Here is a 19,203-nt window from a genome sequence, read left to right on the forward strand (position 1 = left end):
TCATGTCAGTTGCTCAAATCTTTCTTGACACAATTTCACTTTATGTAAAGTTTTAGAAACAGGAACATTAGTGTACCCAATACGATAATTAAAGCATATTTCTCTTTGAATGTTTGTATTTCACCGATCTACTAATCCAGAGGTGAACAAGTATATCTATACATCTCATTTTGATACCCCCACACAAATTAAAACGGGGAAAAAAGAAATAAAACAATTGATAACCATCGTAATAGCGTATTTTAGCATCCACTTCTCAGACGCTTTTTACAACGCAATAATTCCTTTGAAAATGCAAGTCATATTATATTGGATAGATTAGAGGTCACTTTCGAAAGTTGGTGGACCGGGACAGCACATCGTCTAAAGATTTGGACAGGACTAAAAATTGCACAGATGTCGTTTGTCCAGACCGAGTCCAGGTTGGCACTGTGGTTTTGATTCACCGATTTTCGACAAAGGCAGCATCGTAATGAATCGTTTTTAAAAAATAGAAAATAGAAATAGAAAAAAAATAATTCGCGGCCAAAAGACCGAATTATATATTTTCAGACATAAAAACAAATACACATAAGATTACGACAACATAATGAAGAACAGAAATTAGAAACACAATTACAAAATACATAAAAATAAATAATAATCATATGCCTGAGGTAAATAATATATACATACGTTATTGTGAAATCAATCACCATTGGAATACAATCATTCTATAACCATTTGTTATCTAAAGGTCAAGTCCACCTCATAAAAATGTTGATTTGAATCAGAATATAAAAATCAGACAAGCATAATGCTGAAAATTTTATCAAAATCGGATGTAAAATAAGAAAGTTATGACATTTTAAAGTTTCGCTTATTTTTCACAAAATGCACAATTTAGTCACATGCAAATGAGAGAATCGATGATGTACCTCATCCACTATTTCTTTTGTTTTTTATTGTTTGAATTATACAATATTTCAATGTTTACAGATTTGACGATACGGACCAACTTGACTTAACCATATAATGTTAAACAATGGTAATTCTACACGTTCAGTGAGAAATAAAACTTTGTTTCACAAGACAATGAGGAGAAAATTAGAATATTTCATATTTCATATAATAAGATAAAAAATAAAAAGTGAGTGATGTCATCAGTTCCCTCATTTGCATACCGACCGGGACGGGCATATAATGTGAAATTAAGCAAAGCTTTTAAAAATCATAACTTTCTTATTTTACATCCGATTTTGATGACATTTTCATTGTTATGCTCGTTGCGTTTTTCTCTTTTTATTCAAATAAACATTTTGTTGGGGTGGACTTGTCCTTTAATTCATTATCATAATTAATCTAATATTTCATTATTATCATTTTTATAATTACTATTGATATTATATTACTATCATTGTTGTTATTCACATTATTATCATCAAAAATTAAGTATTGCACATAAGAGAAACAAACGCGCTTTGTACCACACTCATCAAAAATAAAAGGAGATGTTCGTTCATAATTTACCACTGGTTTATAACGAGTTATTATAATAGTAACTGAAAAATAAGGCTATAATTCTGTAGAACGGCTAACAAAATAATGTATTCAAATTCCGGAAGGCTTGGCAATTTAAAAGAAAACTTTTTGTGACTCGTACATTAATTGATATAGCAAACGTGCGTTAATGCAATTTGACAGAGGATAATAAGCGTTAGAGAAACAGCCTGCGAAGACAGTGATTGGTAAAATGTCCTAATATCATCGAATAAGGTATTAGATCGACAAACCGTTAAAGAGAAAACGACATCTAACTGAAACCATCGGAAATCATTTCATATTCATTCGGACAACCAGATAAAAATATTAATAATTAGTTTAAATTAAGGGCGTGGGCGCATTACGTTCTGCGGTTAATTAATGAGGGTATAATAAATCCCAAATTTTAGTTCTCCCGCCTAACACACACTTCCCAGGGGGGGGGGGGGGGCACTCCGAGTATTCCTTTAGTCTACATTTATTATGACCCAATCTTTAGTACATCACTCATCGCACTTTATTACAAACCAAATTAATCGGTCTAATTTACGATTTAATTCCAATAGAAAGCTCGTTGGGTATCGTCCGCCAAAGGCATTCAGGCAGCCAATTACAATATAGTACATTTAAAAACCAATACCACTGGTGCGTTTCGGAGGCTCGGATCGGTACACAGTGCTAATAAATCAGCTCACACTTATTCCAGAGAAGATCTCGTTAAACATACAGTGATGATAAATTACAAATACTGAATGAATGCCACAAAGTCAAGCCAAGATAAGTTGTCAAATGTTATATACCCTTTCCTTAATTGCATATTATATGATCTTATTCTCTGCCAAAATACACCCTATTTCCGCTGGCATAAATCAAAGCGGTGAATCTATTTGTTGGGGGGATAATCTATTGTTTCACCCCGCTTGAATAGTATGACGTCACGGATTTAAGTCAATGTCTATTTTTTTTTAATTTACTTTTATTTGGGGCACAGGTCAGGGTGAACCTTCCAACCTCTTCTTTACATTTTTTAAATGACTTTTACATTCTGAAACTCCTATTTTTTAGAAAAGACATAAAAAATCAATATATGCAGCTATCATACACCCATTAGCACATAAATGTTGATAAGCGATGCTATATATTACACCTATTATGATGTTATTGCTCTTTTATTTTAATCATTTCAAGATTATGAATTCTTGATTATTTCGTCGTTGATATCCGGAAATACGGAACATTGGTTTTTTCTTTGCGTCACGTCATTACATGCTCTTCCAAGCCGTCTCGCATTCCATAGCCTTCTTCCTGTTTCGTTATCTTGCTCATTAATTTCTGTCATACTGTTTTGATTTCCAAGAATTAATTTGGTATCATTGAAGAAATGCGTACTTGAATGGTAAACAAGACCATGCTCAAATAATTAATTTACTATCTCGTAAAAAAAGTGGTACAGTGAAAAAAATGGACATCCATCTTGCTTTACAGTGAAAATTCTCATGGCAAGAAATGCCGCCATGTTGTTATTGGGTAAAATTTGACTCTGTTATGTTTAATAGATAATCAATCCCATTAAAACAAAACTTATTTCTTTCGATTTACGGACAAAATATGACACGAATCCAAACCAATATTGGATATACATTATTTATCAATTGAGATGATGTTAGATACAATACAATTATACAAGTGAAGCGTTGTGGCCCATTGGATAAGTCTTCTGACTTTGAAACAGAGGGTCGTGGGTTCGAATCTCAGCCATGGCGTAATTTCCTTCAGCAATAAATTTTAATCCACGTTGTGCTGCACTCGACCCAGGTGAGGTGAATGGGTACCCGGCATGAATGCATGAGCGCTGAAAGGCAGCTCGAGCTGAAGTCGGGGTAATAATAATAATAACAACGCGCCTCGGAATAGAATATTTCTAGATAGATGGCGCTATATAAATGCCTGTTATTATTATTATTAATTATGAAATACGAATAAAATCATTTTCTGCACACTATCATTATATTACTTGATATTCACACGTTGAATACACATCATGATATTTGAATACATGTAAGCTCTCTGCTTTTGGTATATTATTTAATACGATAATGGCCGACAGAAATGAAATGAAATTGCTTTTATGGATGCTTTCTCATCTCAGATTAATCCAATTTTATCGTGTGTGGTTTTTTTACGGATAGGTGACCAAGCGTTGACCCATAGTTAGCTAATATTTGTAATATATTCATTAAAATAAATTATGTACATTGGGTCCACTACGAGCTTCGTGCATGAGAGGTATACAAATCAAGTTATTGTTTCAACCACGTAGGGTAACTCGGTTATTTTTGCCAAGGATAATGCTATGAGCAGTAGCGATAGAGTCAAGATTTTTAGGGAAGTAGTCGTGGTTTTTGAGGCAAAACTTACAATTGTTACCACAACAGTCATTTATACTTAAAGCCAAATTCAATTTTGATAAGAAAACAAGTGTACAGATAATTTGCCATTGCTCGCCATTTAACTCCATACGAGGCATCAAAACACAGAGGCAATATGCCTAAATAAAATAAAAGGTAATGAACATCAACACAATCTGAATAATGTCGTGAGACCCCGGGGGGCGGGGGGGGGGGGGCACTCAGTATATAATGCATAGTGGGTATGTGCCGCGGAGGGGACCCCCATTTTTACACTCAAATTTCCGATCCAAGGCATAGCATTTTTGTCTTATTGAGAAAAAGAACAAAGAAAGCCGTTCCAAGGCATAGCATTTTCTTCTTATCGAGAAAAAAGGAAGACAGAAATCCGCTCCAAAGCGTCGCATATTTTTCGTTACGCCGTTCCGGTCGCATTGAAGCTGCAATTTTGGTGAAAAGCGGCCGAGAGCGCTGTCCGACCATCGCCTCTGCGCGAGCGCACTCGGCGGCCGTGCCGCCGGGCTAGCTGCATCATGCACGCATGCCCGTTCCATAGGGATGCATACAAGCTCACACGCTGGCGATCCGTTCCAAGGACCCCCGTTTTTACAAACATTTGTCGTTCCGAAGCCCGTTCCGAGGACCCTCCTTTTTACAATAAGCCCGCTCCAAGGCCCCCGTTTTTTGTCTCGCCCGCGGCACACCCCTACCACTTTTTTGGTCGAGTGCCCCCCCCCCCGGCGTGAGACATAACAGAAAACTACATATGCATTAGAACTGTGGCGTACCATTAAAGTCACTGAAAGATATGGTCACGTGAACACCAGGAGGGTAGTAACTCCCCCCTGAGGCTGTTGATCACGTGACCCACCCGCGGGATAGTAGTTCCAACGGGTATTTCCCCTAAATCTTGGTAATTAACATCTTTGGAGCATATACTTTGATTGGTGATCTGCCAGGTTTCAAACAATTTGTTTCTTAACAAAACCTTCTATTTGTATAAGGCTATCCTTTCATGCTCCTCCTTATCATTTACGTGTAACAACCAAAATTAGACACATGACGTTCTATGCTGCCTGCCCCTACATCATACCCAACCTCCAAGCCATATTGCAGGCCTAGTCATTTAAATACCCGGACAGCGGTCTTCCTTAAGTCTGAAAATACATATGACATTTATATACATATATCCATACTATGATTGTCTCCCAACCATGTTGTATCTGTGCATGCCTTCTTGATAAACGATGTGATTGCCCGCCCAACCTTCCAACCTTATGCAGGCAAAAGAGTTACCTTCAGATTTCCCGTGCTCCAAATTTCCAACATAAAATCAGAATCTCTCCCAACATCCCAACCTCACAACCATGCTGACATAATTTTTCCCAACCTCCCAACCATAATGTAATGTCTCACAGGAGCATCGTAAATCGTGATACACAAAATTTCCTAAACATTTTCCATGCTCTTAATTTGCATCATAGAACTCTAGGACTCGATGTCTCTCCAAACCTCCCAACCATGCTGACATACTGACATAATTCAGCCCAGCCTCCCAGCCATAATGTAAAATCTCACAGGAATATTATAAATCCTGAAACCCAAAATTTCCTAAACATTTTCCATGCTCCTAATTCCATCAAAAAGACTCAAATCTCAATGTCGCTCCCAACCTCCCAACCATGCTGACCTTCTGCCGTAATTCTGCCCAGCCTCCCAACCATAATGTAATGTCTCACAGGAATATCATAATTCGTGATACACAAAATTTCCTAAACACTTCCCATGCTCTTAATTGTCATTTAATACTCTGAAAAGTCAATGTCTCTCCCAACCTCCCAACCATGCTGACATACTGTCGTAATTTTGTCCAGCCTCAAGGCGGCAACCATAATGTAATGTCTCACAGGAATATCATAAATCGTGATACACAAAATTCCTAGACATGGCTATTCTCAACAGTAACTCAGCTCTAAGTATAAACTAGTCAGTTGGTATGGTAACACACAACAATCATTTATTGTTACACTGAACTGCCTCACAATCATGCAGTCCCTACACGCGTTTACTTTGTGTGGCTAAATTTTATACTGACGTCAGGTCCTCCCCACCCGATATCATAAAAAAGTACCTAGGGTGGGAGGGGAGGAAAACTTGTTGCCTCGATGGAATTTCAAACTACAATGGCTTTATACGTGCACACGTTACTATAGAGCCGGGGTAATAGTATGCCGCGCTTAGAATCATTTGTATTAAGCGCTATATAAATGTTGCATATTATTACAATGCGAGTACCCCGCTGTGATAAATTCATATGATATCCAACTAGTGATCACATGTACGTTCTGAATCGATTTTAACTATTTACATAGTTTAGCGCCTGACTTATTCTTCAATAAAGCTAACACTCGTCTCTCTCAAAATTTTACTGAGTTGCAGAATTTGCAGAGAATCCGTGAGAAATAATTGCAAAATAACGCACTCTTAAAAAGGTTGTGCAATAAAGGCCAATTTCTAACCATCACTGGACAACATACTGTCAACACAACTATTGGTTAAAATCTGTCCAAATTGGGTAATAAAAACTAATAGTTGGGTAATAAATTTGCTCAATTATTGGATAATAATTGCCCAGAATATATGTATATATTTTACCAATATACATTACACAACACAGTGGACAGTATGTTGCCCAACATTTTCAGTGTGCACATTTCAAGCCAACAATAATGTTAGCATATCACTGATCATGAAATAATATCAATCAAGCGAACTGTTCTTAAAAAAAATGAAATCTACTCGCGGAGAGATGTTTCCTTCCGAAAATCGCCCAAAATTGAATGTACGTGGGCACGTCTGTAAACCGTGGAAAAGGAACTTTTGCTAACCATTATCTGTTCACAATAAACATTTATATCTAGATGCTCCGTTTTTTTTAAAATTTCGTTAGAACCCAATTTGCGGTAATTGCTAAAACTACTCTGAGAGTTAAAGCATATAAAAAAGGTAAATTAAACCTTGGATCTTGAATACAACACTAATTTATGTTGAAGGAGAAAAAAACCCAGAGTGTGCTGTTAAATAATGTGTGCTGAACTTACAACCATAACTGGTGTGAAATATTTTGTACTCGTCTATAGATTTGGTTGATTTTAAGACCACTCTTTCCGTATGAAGTTTTTTTTTGCAGTAAAGAGAGAATTATAAAAGTTAATACAAATGCATGTAACTAATGAACGTATCAATTCTGTCGTATATTTTCCAATACCTGATATGGATCGGGCCGGCAAGACATAATTACATAAATCAGTGAATTTCGAGATCTTATACGACTATACTTCAAATTTATGGGGAAAGAATATGGCAAAAACTGACAGAGAATATTATGAACAGTCAGATAGATGGTCTGAAGTTTGAATTATATCTCCCTCGTGAGTCGTCGAGAAGGCAGGTGAATTATATTCATCAATTATGAAAGTTTAATCTGGATGAAAGAATCAACGTTCACATCAAAATGTAAGCATGCCACCGGGGATAACGGTGTCTAGCATAAAATATTACATTTTCTTTCCTTGAAAAGAAGCAGTGGGATACAAAAAAAATGTTGCGAAATTAATTAGGAATTTCCGTAATCATATAAAATGACTTTATAAGACGATGGTATTGGTAACAGTTGCGTAAATTTCGTCCAAAATTTGACAGGACAGAACATTGCGCATGAGGATTTTTTCCTTTAAAAGTCCACGAGGGCCGAAGCGAGCGAGCAAAAAATACCTTTTTTAAATGGAAATAAATTTTTGTGACATAATTCAACAAACTATGAGAACAAAAAATCATATCTTACCCTTTCTCTTTTACTAACGTTGTTATTCTTCTCCGTTTCCCCCCCACTCCGTCGGTCGTGGAATTTTATGTTGGGGGGGGGGGGGCAGTCATATTTAAGCCGGTGATTACTAATTGACATGACGAACACTGATTTGTGGGGGGAAAGCTATATATAAACTATCATGCTGTGACCAGCTGAAACTTTATCATGCTGGCTGATGTGAAATGCTGTCTCTGTCTGATATGATAAAACATACTCTTTCACCCCTTTATTCTTCTTTTTCTTCTCTATTCTGTCCCTTGCTCTCTCTCTCTCTCTCTACCCCTCTCTCTCTCTCTCTACCTCATATCTTTCTCTTTGTTTTCAGTGCCAGTCTTAACATCTCTCATCCTTGCAATGTTTCCTTTCAATCGATACAATGGTATATCTATCATTCTTCTACTCATTCATCTTTTCATTTTTGTTCTCTCTCTCTCCCCTTCTGAGCCTATCTCTCTTCTGTCTCATCTTCTTCTATTTCTCTCCCGTTACAGTATTAATATGTCTCATTCCTATACTTTGTCCAGTCAGTCAGAACAGTGGTCCATCCATTATTCATTCACTCATTCGTCATTCCATCAAGCCTTTTTTTTTGGGGGGGGGGATGGGGTGGTCCATTTTATAATAAGAAAATGGATGAGGGAGAGAGATAGGTCTGGAGAGACACACAGAGAAAGAAGGGAGAGAAATGGGAAGGGGGAGACAAACATGGAAAGGGGTAGGGATAGATTGGGAGAGGGAAAGAGATGGGGAGGGTACAGGGGAAGAGTGGAAACAGATAAAAGGTGGGTCAGTGAGAACATAAAATTATCTTTTTAAGAATATTTGTGTGAATCACTTTCAACTTTTCAGCTCTTTTTTTGATACACCCTGTGGCTGTGAATCCTGCAATGTACATACTCAGACAATGACCTAATGATAGGCTCAATGTCGGTATCGTAAGAAGAACTCAACGTATTTTTCTTCTCAAGAAGAAGAGGAAGCTTTTAGCCTTAATTTTGCGTCAAAATGAAACGAACCGACAAGGAAGGTAAATTGAAAATGGAGGGAAAATGAAATGGGAAATTTCGGTCGAAATGAGCCATGGAAAATTGATCAATTTTTAGATCATCACGGAGATCGGTGGTAGGAGAATAAGATAATGGATTGGTGGTAAACGTGGGAGGAAAAATACGAGGAGGATCTTAAAAAAAAACACAGATTTGATAAACTATTTTAATGTTTCATTTCTAATTCCCACTTTGATTTAAAGCAATTAATAACGTTTGTCGTATTATCGCGACTATTTCACGCACTTTTTCTCCGTTATCATTTTTTGCCCAAATTCGTTTATCAAAATGCTAAAAATAATGAACATAATGAAATATCGAACAAGTTCAAATTTATTAGAAATTATTTTTTCTCCATTATAAAACGCTATGATTCGTGCTAAGGGGCACTGGTTTATGGATTGATCAGGTATTTTTGGAGAAAAAAAAAATATCGCTGAAGTTTCAAATCAATATGTTGTATAAATATTGACAAGTTGTTTATTTTGTTTTTACTCTGTAATGTAACAAATCGTTGCTATCCTTTAAATGAATGAATGAAATGGGTAGGAGGAAGAGGAGGGACGGGGGAGGGGGGGGGGGTAAGAATGTGACGTGATTTAAATCAGTCTGTCACTTGCTAGTATTTTCCTGTGTAATTCATCCAATCAAAATGTATCATCGACCAGCCAGAGGTGAATAACATGATCAAGAGACACGGAGGCGTAGGTCGTGCTATCTACATGGGATAAGCAATACACCGTCACACCAACGAAGCCGACACCCAAACGAGCGATGGTAAGACATTCAAGATATCGTAAGAATTTTGATCGGTCTAGATTGGGGTTTGTGTGTGTGACTGTAACGCTAAGATTGTCTTATAAGAATTTTAGGTAGAAAGGGGTAATCAAAGACATCGGTAGGGGAGAGGGGGGGGGGGGGGCTAAAACTAGGATCTTACTGAATCCATGGGACATGGGTAAAACGGAAAGGGGAGGTAGGAGAGAGAGAGAGAGAGATGGGGGAGGGGCAGACAGACAGACAGACAGAGAGAAACAGAGGGGAGAGACAGATAGAGAGATAGGGAGAAATTGATAAATATAGATGAACAGAGAGATGGAGAGAGAGGGGGCGCAAAGAGAGAGGGTCGTGGTCACTCAGTGTATGTGAACAATCAGAACATATATATATATATATATATTTACTGAATTTAAGTACTTTTTTTACGACCTAGGCCTATATTTTCGATTCATTATTTTTAAGCTCTTCAATCCCAAATGGCTGTTATTTAATCACTAAACCTACTCCAAATTGGCAAAACGAATATTTCTATTTTGGGAACATCCTCTTTGCTCCCTATCATATAATTCCATGTGATACATGGGCAAAATAATATTTACCAATCACTCAATTGATTAAGCCCTGCTCGAGAAAGAGCCTTTCCTGGAATACTGGAATAAGAAGGATGCCATTGATCTGATGATGGTTGGTGCACCGTCGATTCTTCGTAATCGGATAATATTGATCCTTCCACTTAAAGATACTTTTAGATTGAAATTAACCACAAACTCTCTTGGAACGCTATCATCCTATCATGTTCCGGTACAAGAATGCCTATCTAAGGGAATGAAGGCCTATGCTCATATACGTGGGAAGTCGATGTATATGGAGGGAGTTGAGCACTCTGTCTTAGTGGTGGAATGCGAAAGAAAAGAAGGAGCAAGTTTAAGTGAAAAAAATGATAAACATAGTTGGATCAAGGAAGATGAGAAAGAGAGGGGGAGATAGAGAGATAGAGAGAGAGAGAGAGAGAGAGAGAGAGAGAGAGAGAGAGAGAGAGTGCACAAAAGAGGAAGGAGAGGATGAGGGGGTGGCAGTGGGTAGGAGAGAAATACCAAAATATAATATAGATGGGGGCACGTAACCCCCCCCCTCCGGGATCATCGCCAATGCTAGGATTTATGACGTAAGAGACAGAGAGGGTTAACGAAATGACATTATTTTGTTAAAAAAGAAAGAGATAATGTTGGTAAAGGGAGATCCCCCATCAAAGAAAAACAATTAAATAAATTAATAATCAAGTACAAAAAAAATTGAAGTAACGATTTTTTTTTTCAACTGCGATATTAGAAAAGCATTTGCTTCAACATTGAAAACTCCCCGGCTGTTGTTATCTTGACTTGCCTATTAATATTCGCTCAGTCTGAGTGCAATACTTGAATACATTGTACTATTAGCATGTTACTTTCATGTGCACTGGCCTTTTCAACAAGCCTGAGTTGTGTATCTCCATGTTAAAGCATCGCTTTAATATGCAATCATTCATATTAGATCTTCGACCATTAATGTTGTCAGAATCAAAGGACATGTAATGTTCCTATCAGAGTCGATATTGATTGGTAATTGATGAGAAAATAACCTTTTTTCGAGGACACCATAATGAAACCCCACTACACGGTTAATAATTCAATCAAACATGACAAATTGGAATCTACCACCTAAATCATTGGAAAATAGGAATATTGAAGTATTCGGAAAGGCAGGTAGAGGAGGAGGAGAAGAAGAAGAAGAAGGAGGAGAAGAAGAAGAAGAAAAAGAAGAGGAAGAATAAGAGGAGGAAGAAGGAGAAGAAGAATACAAAAAGAAAAAGAAGAAGAGTGAGGAGAAGAAGAAGAAAAAGACTTTTTTGACTTTTCAGAGTAAAACTTTATTTACAATCAAAATTTTACAAATAAAAAACATGTAATCAATGATGCACTTTACACTTACAGTGACCGTATTTAAGAAGAAGAAGAAAACGAAATAGAAATAAGAAAAAGAAGAAGAAGACACGAAGAAAGTGGAGAGATAGAGAAAGAGGGAGAGAGAGGGGAAGGAAGGATAGGGGAGGAAAATATTGGCTAGCTGGATTTCCTAAAGCGCACAATAAAATTCAGTGTCGCATTGCATATATTTATGTACGAAACCACATTCCGCGCTGCCGGATGCGAAATCTGCATTAGATATGATATTCGTATTGGGGGGTATCTTTGCTATCAACGACCGCCTAAGAACAAACGCGTCTTAGAAAGTGGTGCCATTTAATCGATTTATGAAAAATAAAGTCGGGCAGATTTCAGCCTCGATCGTCTTTGAGTGGCTGGCAAAAGATGAAAATGTTGTTATTGATTATATCACCTTTTCACCGTACGGGCGGCTATGGCAATAAGAAGATTCTGAGAAGTACGAAAGTGCTGAGTTGATTTTGCTTACTTGATGTTGAACCGACTGGTTTTTCATGCAAAGTTCCCTTCAAGTACAGCAAGGAAATAGTTGCAGGGAGTCCATTGTTGCAACAGGATGGAATAGAATCATACATGTATAAACTTATGAATGTATTATTTAGAAGAGGAAGTTAATGATAATAATAATAATAATAATAAAGAATTTCGGATGCCATGTTCCCCAATTCCATGTCTGCTCCTTATATGAGCAGGCATATACATACAGGTGGAATGCATTCTCATCATTACTATTATTATTATCATTATTATAATTATTATTTATTATTATTATTACACTTACGGACCACTATACTGTATACGACTCGCATTCTTTTATATACTGTATACTCGATGAATGGTTGGTCTAGTATCCGAATGCTACACACAATAGTAAGTTCAATACTTTTGAGTCTTACCTGAAGACTTTTCTGTTCCCCACTCCAACATTATTGTAAGAATAACTCAATTGTAGCATTACTAGGACAGTACTTGAACTGAATGATGATCCTAAGCACTGTTTGAAGACATTGAAATTTGTGAGATATTCCTATTTTTGAGCAAGCGCCATGAGCGCCCAGCTGAGGCGGATACCGGCGCTATACAAGAACCCATCATCATCATCATCAACACCATGTTGAACATTACTAATGAATGATGGCATTAATATTGATGGTAATAATAATCATCATCATAACAATGATAATGGTGATGATAAAACAACAACAAGTACAACAACAATAATAATATTAATAATGATAATATATATTATAATGTTAAGAAATATAGATATACGTTGAAAATAAAAAAAATGTAATGATAATACAAAACAAAGAAGATAATGATTAGAATACAAGTTTAAAAAAATGAAAAGTTAGATATGAGCATTATTATTTGATCTATCATATCCATAGCTTTTTTTAAAGCATACTGCCTTATATCAAGTGTCTAATGAAGAACGAAATAGGTCAACTGGTCAAATTGGTACGGGCATTCAGAAAACGCTCTAGTATCTTTAAGAGCCAGCGAACCCTATCGGCGCACTTGAGAAGCAGTATCTTGCAACATGAAGTAACGCTCGAAAGATCCTCTGATTTGTAAAAGAAGTCATATCATCGAAGTATGTCTAAGGGGCGAATCGCTTACGCTTTCATAGAGAAGTCAGTCTTTAATGTGCGGCCCCACAGCATCAGAATGATGTATAGAAATACGACAGGTAATTTGCCAATGGCAAACACATTAATAGAAACTCCCGACTTGAATATTGGAATGACACCACTTGAAATTTATGGGGAGTAGTTGTGGTATATTATTATGTTTATAAGAAAGTTAAGTAGGAAAATGTCTAAATAAAACACGATATTATGATACGAATGATAATTATGATCCCTAACATAAGGGGCAAGGGCCTATTATCAAGCACATTCGTCACTGTTGATATGGCAAATAGTTCTATATTCTTTAGACAAATGTTCATCTCTCTTCATCTCTTTCTTTATCTTTGTCTGTCTCTCCTCTCCTCTCTGTGTTTCTCTCTCTCTCTCTGTCTCCTTCTCCCTTGCTATATAATTGCTCTTTGTCTGATGTTTTTTTTTCTAAACCTACCCTCAACGGGAAATTTAAATGTTTTTTGGGGGGAATGAACGAATAAATGAATATGAAAATTCTATTTTTTTAATATACAAATGCAAAAAATTATGAATAAAATACTAAATAAATAAATTAAATATAAATGATATATTTAGTAAACGATTAGAAAATAAATATTGTAAAAGAAAGAAAATACCTGTCATCAAGGCATACCTAATAGTCTAATATTATTGATTAATATTAAAAAAACGTCGAACAGTTTTCCTTATGTGATTACTGTCCGCAACCACTAGACCGGCAATTCATTTCTATATCATCCGACATGATCATTGGAGGGCAAAATGGAAATATTCAAAGAGATTACAAAGCGAGACATAGACCTATATAAAAGCTCATCTTTTGAGCTTAGAGGTCAAAGCCCTGGGACAAACAGTTCCAGCCTACCGAGTGGCAATGTGATATACTAGCTTATTAGCAATAACTGGTATTAAGGTTTCAATTTCATTGAGTCTTTTCTGTATAAAATGATTACGGCGCCGGGAACGTGTTTCATAAAGGTCATTGACCTTTAACGGGTCAGTGCTATCGAAGCCAATGTCGCGGTTGAAAGAATACAGATAGTCAGGAAAAGCCTTGCGGAATATACTCAGTTTCATCACATAGCTTTTACCCGCCTTAGTACAGTAATAACCAAATTTCTGCCAGAGATGGGCATGTAAATAGACAATTTCACAAGACCATCGGGGTCCGCTAGATGGAAATTATATTGATAGATTCAATGCATTATTGGTCATACTGGTAGAACGCTAAACACAAAATTGCATGACATGAAGACAGCTCGCCTACCTTTAAATGACCCTTGGTAAACTCTAAGCATTTATGGCCTTACATGATACCCTCGGTCAAGCACTTGGCTATATTGACTTTAGTTCCATCCTTTCCCACTCTATATTTTCATTACATTCAAATATTATTTTTATTTTCCCCACCCTCCTATCTCTGTGACTCCATTCTATTTCTCACTTTCTCCCTTGATATCTTTATTCGGATCCCATCTACATAATTATCCATGATACCTATGTTTTCGTTTCCATTCCTTGCTTTACTTATTTTCAACCGCGTAGAGATGATGTGAAAATGTAGGATCCAAATAAGGGGCGGTGCCTGTCCCTATTGTTTTTCAAGCTGCTTCAATGGTGTGAATGAAAAAAAAAGAGAGAACAAGGAAAACGAGTAAAATATAAAGGAACGAAGGAGAAAGACGATTATCCCAAAGAGAGGTCGTGTATTAATACCCATATTGTTTGACTGATGAACGAAATGACGTCACTTTTTAGTCGCATTGCCGCCCAGTATCCAAATCATCCCTTCTCAGGCTAAAATGACAAATGGCCATCTTGTATACCGCAGTTCAGCATATCAAATTTTCCATAACAAATGGCTGAGCCTGAACCAATAGTTATACCAGAAAATAAATGAATAAACAAACCTAGTATGCGTGTTTGCGTTTTCGTATTACGAACTAATACAACCATGACTAGGCGATATTAATAAAAAAAAAAAAAAAACGCACATTTCCCCCAGAACCTTGTTGATTTTCAGAGTTATCATTTCGTCTGAAAAAAAAGTGTCAACTGAACTACAGATATGAAAACAGCATGGGCATTATCGACGTTATGTAATGTAGTAGATAAACGTGTGCATGAATCAGATGTATAATTTATGAATCAGAAGTATAGTTTAGTCACATTCATTTTAAATAGTAATCTCTAATAGTATAATATGTTCGAATAAATATTTGAATAAGGAAATAAAACATCTGAAGTCTTTGTCTTTATTGGAAATAAATCGTCCACCCTCCCTCCACACACACTGATGACAGTCCCCAAAAGACCAGGTAGGTCTATACGACAGTACGAAGCAGAACAAAAAACTATATAGCTCTACCCGTGATGTCGACAGGAACGTCAATACCACATGTAAACATGACTTTTTTTTTTTTGTCTCACTTTTCAAGCAATCGTGTTGTTGTTATTGGTTTCATTTGAAATTCAAATGATTCAATGTTGTAAGGCTGTTATTTATTTAACGAAAGAAATTAACCGTTTTTATTATAAATTTAAAATTGCGTTGTCCGCAGTGCGCACAAGCCCATCGGTAACAAACCAATAGCACCTGTCTGTTCGAATGTAGAGGACGTTGCTATGTTGGGCAGGCGAGCCCGTCTGTGCTACCTTCAAACCCCTTCCCTAGTTATGAATGATAATACTAACGATGTCGACTAAGTGTCGATAAAACAATGATAGAGCCTAGTTGTCAATAATATCCAGGAAAGGTCTGTTGATCTGCATATGACTCTGTAATCCCTGATGACATCGTTGTCACAGACCAGTTGCAGATTTGGGTTCCATGACATCTGCTCCAACAGCAGTTGCTAATGAAATGTCACACACACACACCCACACACCCACACACACCCTCGCACACCATCACACACATTTTTTTTTAAACACAAGTGCACACCTAGTTACCAATAATGCATTATAGCATTTCCATTTATTTGAAAGCAGGATAAAAGAGCGTTGTAGATTAAATGCCTTGCTCACGGGCATAAGTGCTGCGGCCGGGATCGAACCCGGACTTTCCATGTATAGCCTTAGACCATTAGGCCACGGCACCTCCACACCTCCACACACACACACACACCCAAATATCACAACCCTAACCCTCCCCTTCAGCTAAAAGCAAAAAAAAAAATAATAATTAGAGGAGGAGCAATTGTGGTAAGAGCAAATTGCCTCTTTGCTCATATTGGCATGGTTCATGGTGCTCGAAGGTCATTGAAATTGGGGGATGGACACGGTGTTCTACCGAACATTCTGTTGGCAGAGCTGTTATATATTCCGACTGATAATGATCTCGATGTGGTTTACAAATATAGAGTAGTTATTGAATCTGGGAAAACTTATGGGGCAAACTTATGTCATGGGGTTCACCACTGGAACTCATCATGCGATTCATGCCCATGATGTGACAACGACACGAGGGTCGCTATTCAAAACATATATATACAAATTATATAAATATATATATATATATATACATATATATATATATATAAAGAAATGAATAAAAAACATTGGTAGGCGCAGCTTAAATCAAGGCTATATACCTCAATGTGGCACACGGATATAGAGTAGTTGTGGCGTGCACCTGTAATCCAAGCTGTGGGGAAGTTACAAATTGATGCAGAGGTTCGAGATTCGAGCCCTGGTCATGTCTTTCGGATGGTGACGTTAAAGGTCGGTCCCAGACGAAAATTATCATATCTGATTGATACACGTCTGACAAAAACTCAAACACACACACACACACACACGCTCTTCATTAATTTCTGTCACAATATATTTAAATAAAAAGAGTTGCCAAAGCTGTTGTACATGTATAATTTATCATATATATACTGTATATAAAACACGACGGTTGTCATTCATGATACAACACAAGATTACTATGATTCATCATGTGATATTTCACCCTTTCCCTTTAGATCATGAACTGGAGATTGCTTATAACTACAATGAGAGAGTAAATGAAACTGGGGTTACACATAGGACTATGTAATATCAGTGACCATCAATGGAATTATTGATAAAAAGAGACCATGACCATGGTGGAACAGTCACACCAACGAAACTTACTCCAAACCGACCGACATAACGTAATTGCCTTGATGCTGATCTTATAAAGTCGGTTTTGGTGGTGTGACTGTCCATGGTTTGCCAACTGTCAACCGCCAATGAATTAACCATAGTTTGTTCATCGGCATACCAGTTGGACCTTCTATTGACAATAATTGCATAAAGATCGAACTTACCAAAGACCCCTGAAAGACATCATTGTCAAAGACCATGAACTCTGGGATATCCTCCAGCTCTTCCCCGCGATGGTCCTCCGAAATCGAAGACTTCTGCGTCTCGGACAGCGATGACTTCGCAAAGGATCTCTTGGGCGAGGTCTTGGCCTGGTTCGATCTCTGTTTGGCCACCTCTTTCTGCTTCTTCAAGGATTCCAAGCGAAACATGGTTGCGGGTGTTCTTACGGTAAACCTTGATAATTCCGAGAGTTTCCTGTAGGTAATATTTTAATCCTGGCTCCAAGACAATTTGTTTTTCATCTAGTTATAGGCTGTCGATAATTTAACACTAAATCTTACTCACAAATATATCCGACAGATTTTATCTCTTTATCATCGAATACTAATGTTCGAAAGATCACACATTTGAAAAAAAGAAATGTCTTCCTGTTCATGAGAAGCTGTATCTTTTTGAGTTGGCGGATCACTCTATCAATGTTTGTAGAGAGGACAATGTTGATTCGCCCTACGGAAACACACACAATCAGGTATCAATGTCAAGCTCATTATCAAATACATTCCTCTATACTGCTCAATAAACCCATGTGTTTTACATCATTGGATGTCAAATGCATAACAGACGGTCGGCACACATGTCCATGACTTCCACATAACCAAACCGACAGTCGACGAGTTTATTTTCAGACATTCCAAAAGTCAGAAAGTTTCGCTGTAGTCGTGTATTGGCTTGACTGTGGCCGTTCATGTCCCACAAAATCAATGTCGAATGTAGTTCATCGTTAATCATTTGCTGGGGGTTCCGAATCAATGTAGCACAACTGTAGCACTTCACACACTCTTAAATTCCATGTCAAGAATGTTTATTGGTTTTGTCAATCAAATATCATCGCTCCCAGAGGGAAAATGAAAGTTCTCTCATCATGGAGGGGTTATGACAGTCAAGGTTCAGATACACGACAGTAATGACTAGGTACAAAATGTAACGCGGAAAGCAAAACACGAGTATACCGCTTCACGGAATGCAATTCTCATGCAAAATTCATGTGAGCAAAGCTTAGTGTAACAATGCTTTTTCAATCGCCAATAATCTCGACAATAGGCTTCAGAAAATTCAGGCACTGATTTTCATCCAAATAAATCAAAACCAATTAAATCGTATCCCCAATTGAAAGATGATGACCAATTGCACTTTTCCTCTTGAGGTGTTCGCGGGAATGGTTTGAGGCAAAATGACAAGCAGAATAACTGACCACACGGTTAATTGTTCATCCTTTGAGATATACAGAACAAACAAAATGCAACATGCTTCGTCAATATAAATCAGAATGGTATAATGCGATGCTTACAATGAACAAGAAAGAATTATCAGATGTCCCTTTTGTCGGGGGCATGAGAATGATACCAAAGTGCTCCTCCTTTTGAATTCACTTTGCGTGAACGTGATGACACAAGCTTTCCACTCCTCAAGAAATGCGACAAAAATGCAACACATTGACCGATGGACGTTTCCAGCGTGGCGGGTGTTCATAAACGCCCCCTTTCTCTTCCAGAATCTATCCAGCGCACAAGTTTGTTAAAGTCAATGGGCACTAATTTACGTATCAACGGGAAGTAACAACTGCATTTGAACATGAAACGGATCTCAGGTAGATAG

This window comes from Lytechinus pictus, chromosome 15 (genome assembly GCF_037042905.1).
Source record: "Lytechinus pictus isolate F3 Inbred chromosome 15, Lp3.0, whole genome shotgun sequence".
Classification (NCBI taxonomy): domain Eukaryota; kingdom Metazoa; phylum Echinodermata; class Echinoidea; order Temnopleuroida; family Toxopneustidae; genus Lytechinus; species Lytechinus pictus.